The 12,500-nt window shown below is 42.3% G+C and overlaps 1 protein-coding gene across 1 annotated transcript in view; it reads right to left on the reverse strand.

Moving 5' to 3' along the window:
* Window positions 1–12,500, reverse strand: part of LOC138983703 (uncharacterized) — a 107,024-nt gene that overhangs the window by 88,447 nt on the left and 6,077 nt on the right. The window lies entirely within an intron of this gene.

Raw genomic sequence — 12,500 nt, forward strand, 5'->3', positions numbered from 1 at the left:
TTGGTGTTGGATCACGCACACCCAACGATTTTGTGTACGGCGAGATGAATAGGTATCCCATTTATGTGAATGCTGCAATACGTTGTGTTAAATATTGGTTGAAGTTGTTAAGAATGGACGTAAATAGATTGCCACATAAAACCTATAAAATGTTGCGTGAACTGGATGAAAGAGGTAAAAGAAACTGGGTGTCTAGCGTACGTTGTAAATGATGTCAGAATGGTTTTGGGTTTGTATGGATGAATCAAGGAGTGCAAGATGAGAACCGTTTTTTGAAAGATTTCAGAGAAAGATTGATTGATTGTAGATGGCAGGAATGGAATTTTCATGTTCAGAACAGTGATAGATTTGCGTTATATAGGACATTTTGCACTGTGCACGAAGTAAAACCTTATTTATTATTGAACATGGATAGGCATTTGAAAATTATTATGGCAAGATTCCGAGGTGGAATAACAGAACTATTTGTGCACGTTAATCGATATAAGAGATACGATGCAGATATGTTGTTATGCCCATTGTGCAGGGAACGTAAGGAAGATGAGTTTCATTTTGTGCTTTGTTGCCCCGCACTTCGTGATTTGCGATGCCAGTTTATTCCTGCTAAGTTTTATAGAAACCCAAGTTTACACAAGTTTTCTATGCTTATGGCATCTGTGAATGAAGGTATTGTTCGAAAGTTGTCAGTGTATACGTAGTGTTGTTATGTCTTAGTTCATGTAAGCCTACGATATATTTTATTTGAAATGTAATGTCTTAGTTCGTGTATGATTTATTTCATTTGATTTGTGTGCAAATGTCATTATGTCATTGTATATATGTTCACCCCCCTCATAAGGGGCTATGGCCTAAATGAGTAAACAATCCAATCCAATCCAATCTCTCTCTCCCCCTCCCTCCCTCCCTCCCTCCCTCCCTCCCTCTCTCTCTCTCTCTCTCTCTCTCCCCTCCCTCCCTCCTCTCTCTCTCTCTCTCTCTCTCTCTCTCTCTCTCTCTCTCTCTCTCTCTCTCTCTCTCTCTCTCTCTCGTGTAAGTTGCATATTGATTTATTTGGTACGTTGGCTAAGAGTCGCGCTAAATTGTTTGGACGACAGGCGATTGCATGGTGCAATGAATAGACAGGGTTGCTTGTGAGTTTGTTGCTATGTAATTAAGAGCTCATTCAATGACTCCAGGTCAGTCCAAGGCGATATCTCATCATCTGTGCGTGTGAGGAATTGTTTTTTCTTCATATGAAAAAACTTTTCTTTTGGTCCCTGGAAGCGTAGAAAAAAAGTACGCCATCAGGTGTCGCCATTTATGTTGCTTTTAAAAATAAGCACATTGAGAAATGTGCGTATTCCAAACTTGCAGTCAAACTCAAAATGATATAGACTGATGTTTGGTTGTTTTTTGTTTTTTGTTTGTCTTGCCAAGCACATCATTGTGGGGCTTTTAATCAATAACATGCATCCGTCTACAATGTATCATCATTCATCCTTCAACATTTATAGTAAATATGTAAATGGCGAATATACAAGACATATATATATATATATATATACTAGAATGAATACCCGCTTCGCCGGGTAGCCGGCTTCGCCGGGAAGAAGTACTTAGAGCCGAACAATGGACCCGCCAAGCTTAGGTCCCTCCCAGATTCGTGGAATGGGAACAGCACGAAAATGATTCAGTGGCCATAATGCCATTCCTGACCATATCGAGTCCCATCCTTGTCGACGAATGTAACCGTGTTAATCACCTTTGGAGGCGAACTCCACTCAAACAGGACTGAGCAAGTTAGAGCTTATCTCTAAGCCCTTTTGAACTGTTATGGCTTCTCAAAGGAAGGCCAGTACATAAAATTACATGATAAAATCGTTTATTTAACGTCACTCTGTAAAAACATTGGCGACATTTGTCTTAGATTAAGAACACACACAGGCACGCACACAAACTTTCCCTTTATGTACAGTGGTTCACCACCCTCCCGCCCCCCGCACACTCTCGCTCATCTAATTAAAAATGGTGTTAAGAGATACTTGGATATAAAATGGTATTTTTAAAAGATCTGATAAAAATATATAGTAGCTGTATGAGAAGCAATGGCGTCAGCCGCAGCAATGTCTCTTCATATCCAGGGACCAAGTGGGTGCGTGTGCATAAGTCCAGCGATAAGTTTGGGACCTTGCCACCCAAGGTCTTTATTAAAACTTAAAAGATAGCTTAATTTTTCCTTTGAGGTATTTGGCAGAATATTTCTATTTGAGTTTATAAACTGAGTCAGGGGTTGAAAGTGGCATGAGTTCAAATCACACTCCAAAGTCAAATGAGCAATGGTGAGGTCGGATTGACAGGTGCATTTAAGCTCTAGAAATTGGTAACTCCCAGCTTCTGCCCTTAGGCGGTTAATCCTTTTTATTACACGTGGGCATGCATTATAGGTGTTCATCTGTTTTGATGGGGCTTCCCGAATGAGCCAGCCAGAGCTTATAGCCTTGTGCATATATTTGTTCCTCCATTCTCTCCAGAGAAGAGAGTCTGTAAGGCTACTGATCTCAGAAGCAGACAATGGCAGGTCTACCTCGGAGGCGCCCATGCCTTGGGCAGCTTCTTTAGCGGCTTTGTCTGCTTTCTCGTTGCCAGGCACGTTCACGTGTGCTGGACACCAGACCAGGTTAATCTCGCTTCCTTTTTTTATAATTTTATTTGCCAGCTCCTTTATGGCAATGACAAGATCATGTCTTTTTGATCTTTTGTTAGATCTCAATGCTTCAATGGCTGCTTTGGAGTCAGAGAATATAGCTATCTTTTGAGGAGGAGTGTTCTTGAGATTGAGATGAACAAGCGACATGCAGATGGCAAGGAGCTCAGCTGAGAAGATCGAGTTTCTGTTGCACAGTTTAAATTTCCCAGTCATGTCATCGCTGGGGATTACAAAAGCTGCGCCAGCCTTCTTGTCATCCAACACTGACCCGTCTGTGTAAACGTGAACATGGCCTTTGTATACAGTATCAATGTGCTCAAGGGCTTGTATCCTGAGTAATAACTGATCATCCTTTGTAGCTGTGCAATATTCTGTGTCAAAATTCATTTCTTTCATTGTCCATGAGGGATCACGAGATATGGGGTTTTGGGCCACATCATTTGGGTCGACACTGATTTCACTAAAGAGTGAAGCATTGAATTGAGCCAGTGAGGAGAAAGTAGTGCCAAAGTGGGCCTTTTTGTTTTGGACATGATTGTAATGCGGTTGTAGCTCCTCTTTTGTTGAGTTTTGCACTGTGTTGGCTCGAACATTGTAATCTGCGCAGCACTTACGCCGCCACATGTCAAGAGGGAGGAATCCTGCTTGGTGGTATACAATGGCCTGCTTTGAATGCCTTGGGTGTCCGAGGGCAAGCCGAAGGGCACGACATTCCGCTGACTGTAGCTTATCAAGCCATTTTCGAGCCGACGAGAAGTAGGCCTCCTGTCCATATGATAGTCTTGATCTTATAAGAGCTCTGGTGATGTTTGTTAGAATAACTGGGCACTTTGCCCATGGTTGGGCAGCCAGTATTTTAAGAAGGTTGATGGTCTTATTTGCTTTGCTTAAAAGATACTTTAAGTGAGCAGTCCATAGTCCATTTGAGGTGAAAACTACGCCCAGATATTTCACCTGCTGACTGGGTGAGACAACAGATTTATCTAGTGAGAACTGTATCTTTTCTCGATCTTCCAGTTTTCGGTTTGTAAAGACAACGAATACAGTTTTCTCGGCAGAGAGAGTGAAGCCATTCTCCCGCATATAGTTCGCAATGTTATCTATAGCTGTTTGCCACTCTTTAGAGAATTTGTGTTCTGTTTTATAGGTTTTGTTTTGATACTCTTTGCATAGAGCAATATCATCCGCATAAAGCGTCAGTTCGGCTCCATGTGTTTTAATTGTCGATATGTCATGCAGCATAATGCTAAAAAGCAGTGGTGCTATTACTGAGCCCTGTGGCACTCCCATGTCAACTTTGCGAGTGGATGATTTGGCACCTTTATAATCAGTTTGAAAGGATCTGTTCAGTAGAAAGCTTTTTATGTATTGAAACATATTACCACTGATGCCTAATTGCTTCAATTTGAACAACAATCGTTGGTGCCATACTGTATCGTAGGCTTTTTTGATGTCAAAAAAGACAGCAAAGAGAGACTTCTTGCGTGAGAGAGCTTTCTTAATTTTAGAGGACAGTTTTACAATGTGATCCGAGACACCCCTGCCTCGACGGAAACCGGCTTGGCACAGGGGTATTACCTTTTTTCTTTCCATTTCATCTTCTAGTCTGGATTTTAGTATTCTTTCATAGATTTTGCTCAGATGGGAGGTCAGAGATATAGGGCGCCAGTTGGAAGGGTTAGCTCTTGGTTTTCCAGGCTTTAAAATGGGGATCACAACAGCCTCTTTCCAAGCTGTGGGAATCAGGCCAGACTTCCAGCATGTTGAATAAAAATCCAGTAAAAGATTTAATCCTTGGTTTGGTAAATGTTGTATGACCTGATAGTTTATTGGATCAGAACCACAGGCGGATCGGACTTTTGTCACCGATGCTATAGCCGTTTTCAGTTCTTGAATGGATAAGGGAGCATTTATTTTTAAGGAAGGGTTGAGTTCTGGGTCGTTTAAGTCCTGTTTATCCTCCCAGTTCTTACGGAAGAGTTCCTGCTCACATAACAGTTTATCTGTTTGGCTTGCTGCTGCAAAAATATCTGCAAACAGTTCTGCTTTTTCAGGAAAGCTTTCATATTTTTTTCCTTCGTGCATAAGAGGACGTTCAGCCTGCTTGTGTCTGCATTTGAATTTCCTTATTTTGGTCCAAATTTTTCCAGCATCTCTGTAATCGCTCACTTTGCTGGACATGTTTTCAAAATATTCTTTTTTTGCTTTGTCTATAATTTTGTCACATTGTTCTTCAGTTGATTTCATATTGTTGTGGTTTTGTGCAGACCTGAAGCGATCATACTTCTCTTTTGCAGTTCTTTTTAACCTGATGGCTGTTCTGCATTCTTCTGTCCACCATGGGCTCTGATCAGTTCTACTGGGTCCGATAAAAGGTTTTGTTTTGGGGATTGACAATTCCATTGCATTCAGCAGGTTTGATCTTAGCTGTTTATATTTGTTGTCGATACTTTCTTGGGACTCTGGATTGCCATCCAAGAGGGTATGTGCATCGGCAGACTTAGTGACAGCGTCCTTGAAAACTGCCCAGTCCGCCTTTTTATAATTGTATTTTAAGGCTTTTGGGCCTGGCTCTGTGTGTGGTGATTTCCCAATAATGGATATCATGATTGGTAAGTGGTCGCTTTTTAATTTATCTGACACAACGCACCAGTCCGTTGTTAATCCGAGAGTGGGACTAACCAAGGTTATGTCAATGGCGGAGGGGTGTTGGTTTGAGATATCGGGTATTCTGGTTGCTGATCCGTCATTTAGTAAGTACACATTTGATTGCGTTATATAGGTGGCAAGGCTCTTTCCCACGGCACATGTCTGATCGGGGAAGTTGGCATCCCACAGGGGGTTTCGGCCATTAACATCTCCTCCGATCACCCAGGTGCGTCTTCCGTCGAGCTCTGGGAGCCAGCTGAAAATCGGGCCTTTGGTAATGTTTCTGTTATATATGTTTAATAAGAAGATGGATGGGCCATCATTCAGCAGAAGTTCAACTAGGTTTGAATGTATTTTTGTGTCGGCCGGAACAGGGGTTGGGTGAACATTGTACTTCAGATTGTCTCTGACATAGGTTACTGTGTACTTGATAGTTTGTGCTCCGCTCGTATCATCAACCTGATAATCTGTGACGGGTGGGTAAAAGAAACCAGATATGAAGGGGAGTTTTCCCGCATGACAGAGTGGGGACTGTATCAATAATACATTGAACATGTTGTTTTGGTTAAGATAATTAATAAGGTACGGTAGAGCAGTGTTAAGGGAACGACAGTTCCACTGCAGTATATTTATTCTTGAATCCATTTCAATCACAGAAGACCTAAAGTCTGTTGTGACCGTTTGATCTGCCCCTCAACTCTCTATGTCATTGTGTTGTCAAGGGGTTGAGACTCTGTTACAGATCTGCCTCCCTGAATGCCGAGAAGAGCGCATTGAGTGGAAAGTATCTTATTTAAGGCTGGTGGAGTTGGATTTTCCTTTGGCTTAAATATTTCAGTATATAGCCCTGTCAGAAGTGTCAGAACATTTTCGGGGCTTTCATTCGTTTTTGCTTCAATAAGTGCAGCTAGGATGCCAGTGACGAATTTGAACACCTCACCGCAGTTCTCGGCGCTCATCATCTTCATCTTTGCATAGCTTTCTTTTAAAATATGTTGTCTGAGGCAGTCTTCGGACTGTGGCTTTGGTGTGTTTTGTGTTTCATCCTCCTCAACAATCATCAACTTTGGTTCATCCATGAACAAGTCATCATAATCGTGTGTGGGGGAAGTTTGAGATTCTGCATCAGAATTACACAAAAGCCGCCAGACCACATCACAAACAGAACTGAACAATGCACAGGTGTTGCTCACATAGAGACACACACACACACACACGCACACACACAAACACAGAGAAGCCGTATCTATAGAGAGATAGATGACAGTGTATTTTTCGCGTGGCTATAAATTGATTCGACCTTTGCACTTTTACAGTGAGGATAATTTACGGGTCCAATTTACGTTCTGGACACTGCGGTGACCTTCTAAAAATAGTAACAGAACGCCGGGAATATCCGAAGATGCCCCCTTCATACTGTAGTGCACCACACGAAGGAAGGGAGGTAAACGCTGAAAACATGGAGAAGATGAGAAGATAAGGAAGAGTTACTTATAATGGTGAAATGAACACAAAAATCAAATTCGGTTCAGCGCTGCGCGCTGAGAGCACGTGTTGAAATATCTCATCGATGATATTGTGTCCGGGGTGTAGCTGAATACGGTGTCCAAATTTGAAAAAGATCCACCGAGAACTTTGGCTTTGGTGTGTCGGTATGGGGGCCCGGGTAGCTGAGGTGGAACCAAAATAGCTGAGGTGGAACCAAAATCGGTTCAGCGCTGCGCGCTGAGAGCACGTGTTGAAATATCTCATCGATGAGGTTGTGTCCGGGGTCTCTCTGAATAAGCCCACCAAATTTGAAGCAGATCCATCGAGAACTTTGGCCGTGCATCGCAAAGACACAGATACACAGACACACACACAGACACACAGACAGACACAAGTCGTATATATATATAGATAGACTAGAATGAATACCCGCTTCGCCGGGTAGCCGGCTTCGCCGGGAAGAAGTACTTAGAGCCGTACGCCGGCTTCGCCGGGTCCGAACAATGGACCCGCCAAGCTTAGGTCCCTCCCAGATTCGTGGAATGGGAACAGCACGAAAATGATTCAGTGGCCATAATGCCATTCCTGACCATATCGAGTCCCATCCTTGTCGACGAATGTAACCGTGTTAATCACCTTTGGAGGCGAACTCCACTCAAACAGGACTGAGCAAGTTAGAGCTTATCTCTAAGCCCTTTTGAACTGTTATGGCTTCTCAAAGGAAGGCCAGTACACAAAATTACACAAAAGCCGCCAGACCACATCACAAACAGAACTGAACAATGCACAGGTGTTCCTCACATAGACACACACACACACACACACACACACACAAACACAGAGAAGCCGTATCTATAGAGAGATAGATGACAGTGTATTTTTCGCGTGGCTATAAATTGATTCGACCTTTGCACTTTTACAGTGAGGATAATTTACGGGTCCAATTTACGTTCTGGACACTGCGGTGACCTTCTAAAAATAGTAACAGAACGGGGAATATCCGAAGATGCCCCCTTCATACAAAAGTGCACCATACGAAGGAAGGGAGGTAAACGCTGAAAACATGGAGAAGATGAGAAGATAAGGAAGAGTTACTTATAATGGTGAAATGAACACAAAAACCAAATTCGGTTCAGCGCTGCATTAGGACATAACAGACAGACGGACATATAACATCCGTTCGCATACAAGTAAGGCCGGAGCTTAACATAACATGCAGATTACAGTACTTGACATTATGGACGTATTACCTGCTTAATAATAATACAATCAGTTAATAATACCGTCAAACAAAAAAAACAAAGAACAAAAAACAAACAAACAAAAATCAAAGCAAAAACACATATATATACGCAAATCATCACATCTCTGCACAACCTAGCGTACTACCTAACCAACTCTTCATATGGGGACCATAATTCTACAAATTTGGTAATGTTACCAGAATTGAAACTGGAATATTTTTCTATTTCAAATCTGTATTTCAAATTTCTTAAAAATATTTCTAACAGTGGCCTTGTCTCTTGTAACTTACTCTTATAAATATAAAACTTTGCAAACAAAATGATAAAATCCAAAACCACATCTACCTTAACATTGTTCATACACCCAAACAAAATAAATTCTTCTGTAAAAAGAACATTTGCGCGGTAAATACCACTTCTGTTTAACAAATCTTCCAAATCAGTCCAAAATTTCCGACTAAGCGGGCAGTACCAAAATATATGGGAAATTGTTTCATTTTCAATTTTACAAAAGGCACACAGGGGACTGTCAAGAATCTTTTGAACAAATAACCGGCTAGCAACACCTAGAATGCGGTGAAGCAATCTGGTCTGGAACCATCTTAACTGTGTGTCCTTAGTTGTTTTAAAACACTTATCAAAAATCTGTTTCCAGTTCAGGTTGTAAAAATACATATTCCATCTGTTCATGCCTGCAGGGTTATCATCACATTTTGACTGATGTTTTCCTCGTTTATGGTGGAGTGTTTTGTTTGTTTTTTCTGTATATTTTTGTCATTTCTTCTTTTTTTCTTAGATTAAAACGTGTACATACGAGTATAAAGTGCAAGACTTAACCTTTCATATGGAACAGTCCAGAGAACTCCATACAATATTCTTCCGCTTCAAAAACTGGCCGCAAAATGGGTGCCTCATAAGCTGACAGGGGAACGGAAGAAGCAACAGGTTCCTGTTGCACGCGATCTGCTCAACCGTTTTGAACCCAGTATACCTAAATGTGTGATGACCATAGTCACTGATGATGATACTGGTTTTCTTCTACATTATTGCCAGAAAACACAAAAACAAAGCGTGTCTGGACCAAAATGATGAGACGCAGCAAATTTGTAAGCGAGGTTTTCAAAGCAAGGCTAGTAACAGTACTTGTCGACCACGAAGGTCTCGTTACTATCGATAATCTGTCTGCTAACAGCACTGTCATTGGCACATACTATGCAGAAACCTTATCACCCAAACTTACTCGCGAGTTTAGCAGTCAGCGACCAAACTGCGAAACCCAGACTCCTTCTCCTACATGACAATGCCAGTCTGAACAAAATAAGGGCCGTAACTCCATTGGTAAAAGTCGAAATGATCACATTTATACCTCACACTTTCTTCAGGCCTGATTTCACTCCTTGTGATTTCTGGTTGTTCCCTCTTTGAAAATCAACACTTTTGGCCAAGCAGTTTCACTGCATCCAGGACCCCAACAAAGCTGTCAAATCAGAGCTCAAAAACAATGTCTTTTCTGATTGGCTCAGTCACGTGTGATTTTACATAGATGTAGAAGGAGAGTAGTTCTAATGGCTACTGTAATGTGGGCCAGATACGCCAAACAATCTCCGTGCAAAATCACATTTGATCATTTTGTTTGGATCATACCTCGTATCAGACAGATGACTACACAACATACCGTTAAGTGTTGCCAGCCATACGAAACTCTATGCGGTTTATTATTTCCCATCTTCTGCCAAAATGTAATTAACATTTCCCGCGGGGCCAAACTCGGTGTGCGGCATAACAAAACGGAACCAAATGCGTGTACCATGTTACCATGTTCTACAATTTTCATACGTAATCGAACGCGGTGTCTTGGCGTAAACTATGCAAGATAAAACTCTTTATCCTACATACGTGAGAGAGATCACCCATTACATAACAATATCGTTCAAACCACACGTGTGTGTATCATGTAAATGAGGTCATGTCAAGCAAGTCTGGCAGGGACCTGTTTTTTCACTGCTTACGATGCCAGAGTCACCGAGACAAACGTCATTACGGAAAAAAAATTGCGCTCGCGAAATCCCCTCGATGAATTTTTAGAACTGACACGTCACGCTACCCTTACCAGAGTGACGTTTCTTTGCTTTGACGTAAGAGATTGCACGAGGCTTTGGAAGAGATCGAGGTTCCAAAAAAAAGCGTCTTCAGTGTCGCGCTGGGGGACGTTTTCGGTAAAATACACGTAAGTACAGTATGTAGGATAAAGAGAATACTACATGGCTTGCTGTGTCGTACCAGATTTACACTCGTTGCTTTTTCAAATAGTGAACAGCTCGCTTTTGCTCGCAGTTCAATATTTAAAAAAACAACTCTTGTAAATCTGGTACGACACAGCAAGCCATGTAGTATTCTCTCTCTCTCTCTCTCTCTCTCTCTCTCTCTCTCTCTCTCTCTCTCTCTCTCTCTCTCTCTCTCTCTCTCTCTCTCTCTCTCTCTCTCTTTAAAGGGAGAGGTGTGTACTTTTATTATTGCAACTCTTTTAGATAATTAAGAGTAAAGAGATTTCAGACAGATGATGCTCTTCTTCTTCCGTGATCACAGGTATGAAACAACATTTTATTCGGTCTTTGTTGTCAGCTTAGGGAGCTTATGCCCAATCCGCTTCGTCAACAACAACAAAAATATTCTAAAAGAATGTGCCACAACCCTAGGCCGCGTGCTAACTTGCAACTTCGAATGTACCTCTCTGTTGCCCAATACAGTATACGTTATTTGTTATTTGTTCAACCAAAATGTGACATTTTACACAGATCGAGACAGTCAATGTTTCTCCAAGACCGCGCTAGCGGTCGAGGTGAACAATGACTGTCGGTATTTCTGTCAAATGTCATACTTTGGTCAACATTACACATAACATTTATGTATCGATCCATTTTCGTCGGACTCCTCCTATTTTTTACGATTCAACTTTTGTAATCTCTGCCAGCCGCCTAAGTGTGAGTTTTAGTCGGACTCTGACGTCACATGGATAAAAGAAGGAAAATCCCATTTTCAATCGACACATAATCTAATAACGGATTTACTATAGATTTCACTTTGGTCTTTAAAGGCCTCACTGGTCAGGATTTTACATGGGCTAAGGCCATCCCTCCACTTGGTCACACACCAAAAATGATCACCCTGACTGCTTGCTGTTGTGAGTTGGAATTTTTTTAAGATTACATTTTCAAAAACGGCACAAGTGTCTTTTACGACATAAAGTCTTAAAATAATAATACCACTATGCACAGATCGCATCCAGGCTGTCGATTTTTTGTATGGGACCAAGTGAAGGGACGGTCCCATGTAAAGGCCTGATTTGACGAAGCGGATTGGGCATTTAACTGAAACAAGCTTCCTAAGCCGACACAAAGACCGGATATAATTTTTGTTTCATACCTGTGATCACGGAAGCAGAAGATCATCATTTGTCTGAAATCACTGTACTCTTAATTACCTGAAACAGGTGCAATATTAAATGTACACACCTGTTCCGTTAAAGACACATTCCGTCTGGATGTAACTGGCATGTTGACCACCACAGCTCTGTGCAGGCTTTAAGAAAGAATAAGAGCATGATTGTTACACCCTGGATACATAGCCAACAGAAACAGCCTGGCCGCTTCCTTCTGACACCCTGGATACATAGCCAACAGAAACAGCCTGGCCGCTTCCTTCTGCATTGACACCCTGGATACATAGCCAACAGAAACAGCCTGGCCGCTTCCTTCTTACACCCTGGATACATAGCCAACAGAAACAGCCTGGCCGCTTCCTTCTGACACCCTGGATACATAGCCAACAGAAACAGCCTGGCCGCTTCCTTCTTACACCCTGGATACATAGCCAACAGAAACAGCCTGGCCGCTTCCTTCTGACACCCTGGATACATAGCCAACAGAAACAGCCTGGCCGCTTCCTTCTTACACCCTGGATACATAGCCAACAGAAACAGCCTGACCGCTTCCTTCTTACACCCTGGATACATAGCCAACAGAAACAGCCACACCCTGGATACATAGCCAACAGAAACAGCCTGGCCGCTTCCTTCTGACACCCTGGATACATAGCCAACAGAAACAGCCTGGCCGCTTCCTTCTTACACCCTGGATACATAGCCAACAGAAACAGCCTGGCCGCTTCCTTCTTACAGACTGGATACATAGCCAACAGAAACAGCCTGACCGCTTCCTTCTTACACCCTGGATACATAGCCAACAGAAACAGCCTGGCCGCTTCCTTCTTACACCCTGGATACATAGCCAACAGAAACAGCCTGGCCGCTTCCTTCTTACACCCTGGATACATAGCCAACAGAAACAGCCTGGCCGCTTCCTTCTGACACCCTGGATACATAGTCAACAGAAACAGCCTGGCCGCTTCCTTCTGATAGTTGCTATTCGGCTTTG

The sequence above is a fragment of the Littorina saxatilis genome, linkage group LG13 (genome assembly GCF_037325665.1).
Source record: "Littorina saxatilis isolate snail1 linkage group LG13, US_GU_Lsax_2.0, whole genome shotgun sequence".
Taxonomy (NCBI): Eukaryota; Metazoa; Mollusca; class Gastropoda; order Littorinimorpha; family Littorinidae; genus Littorina; species Littorina saxatilis.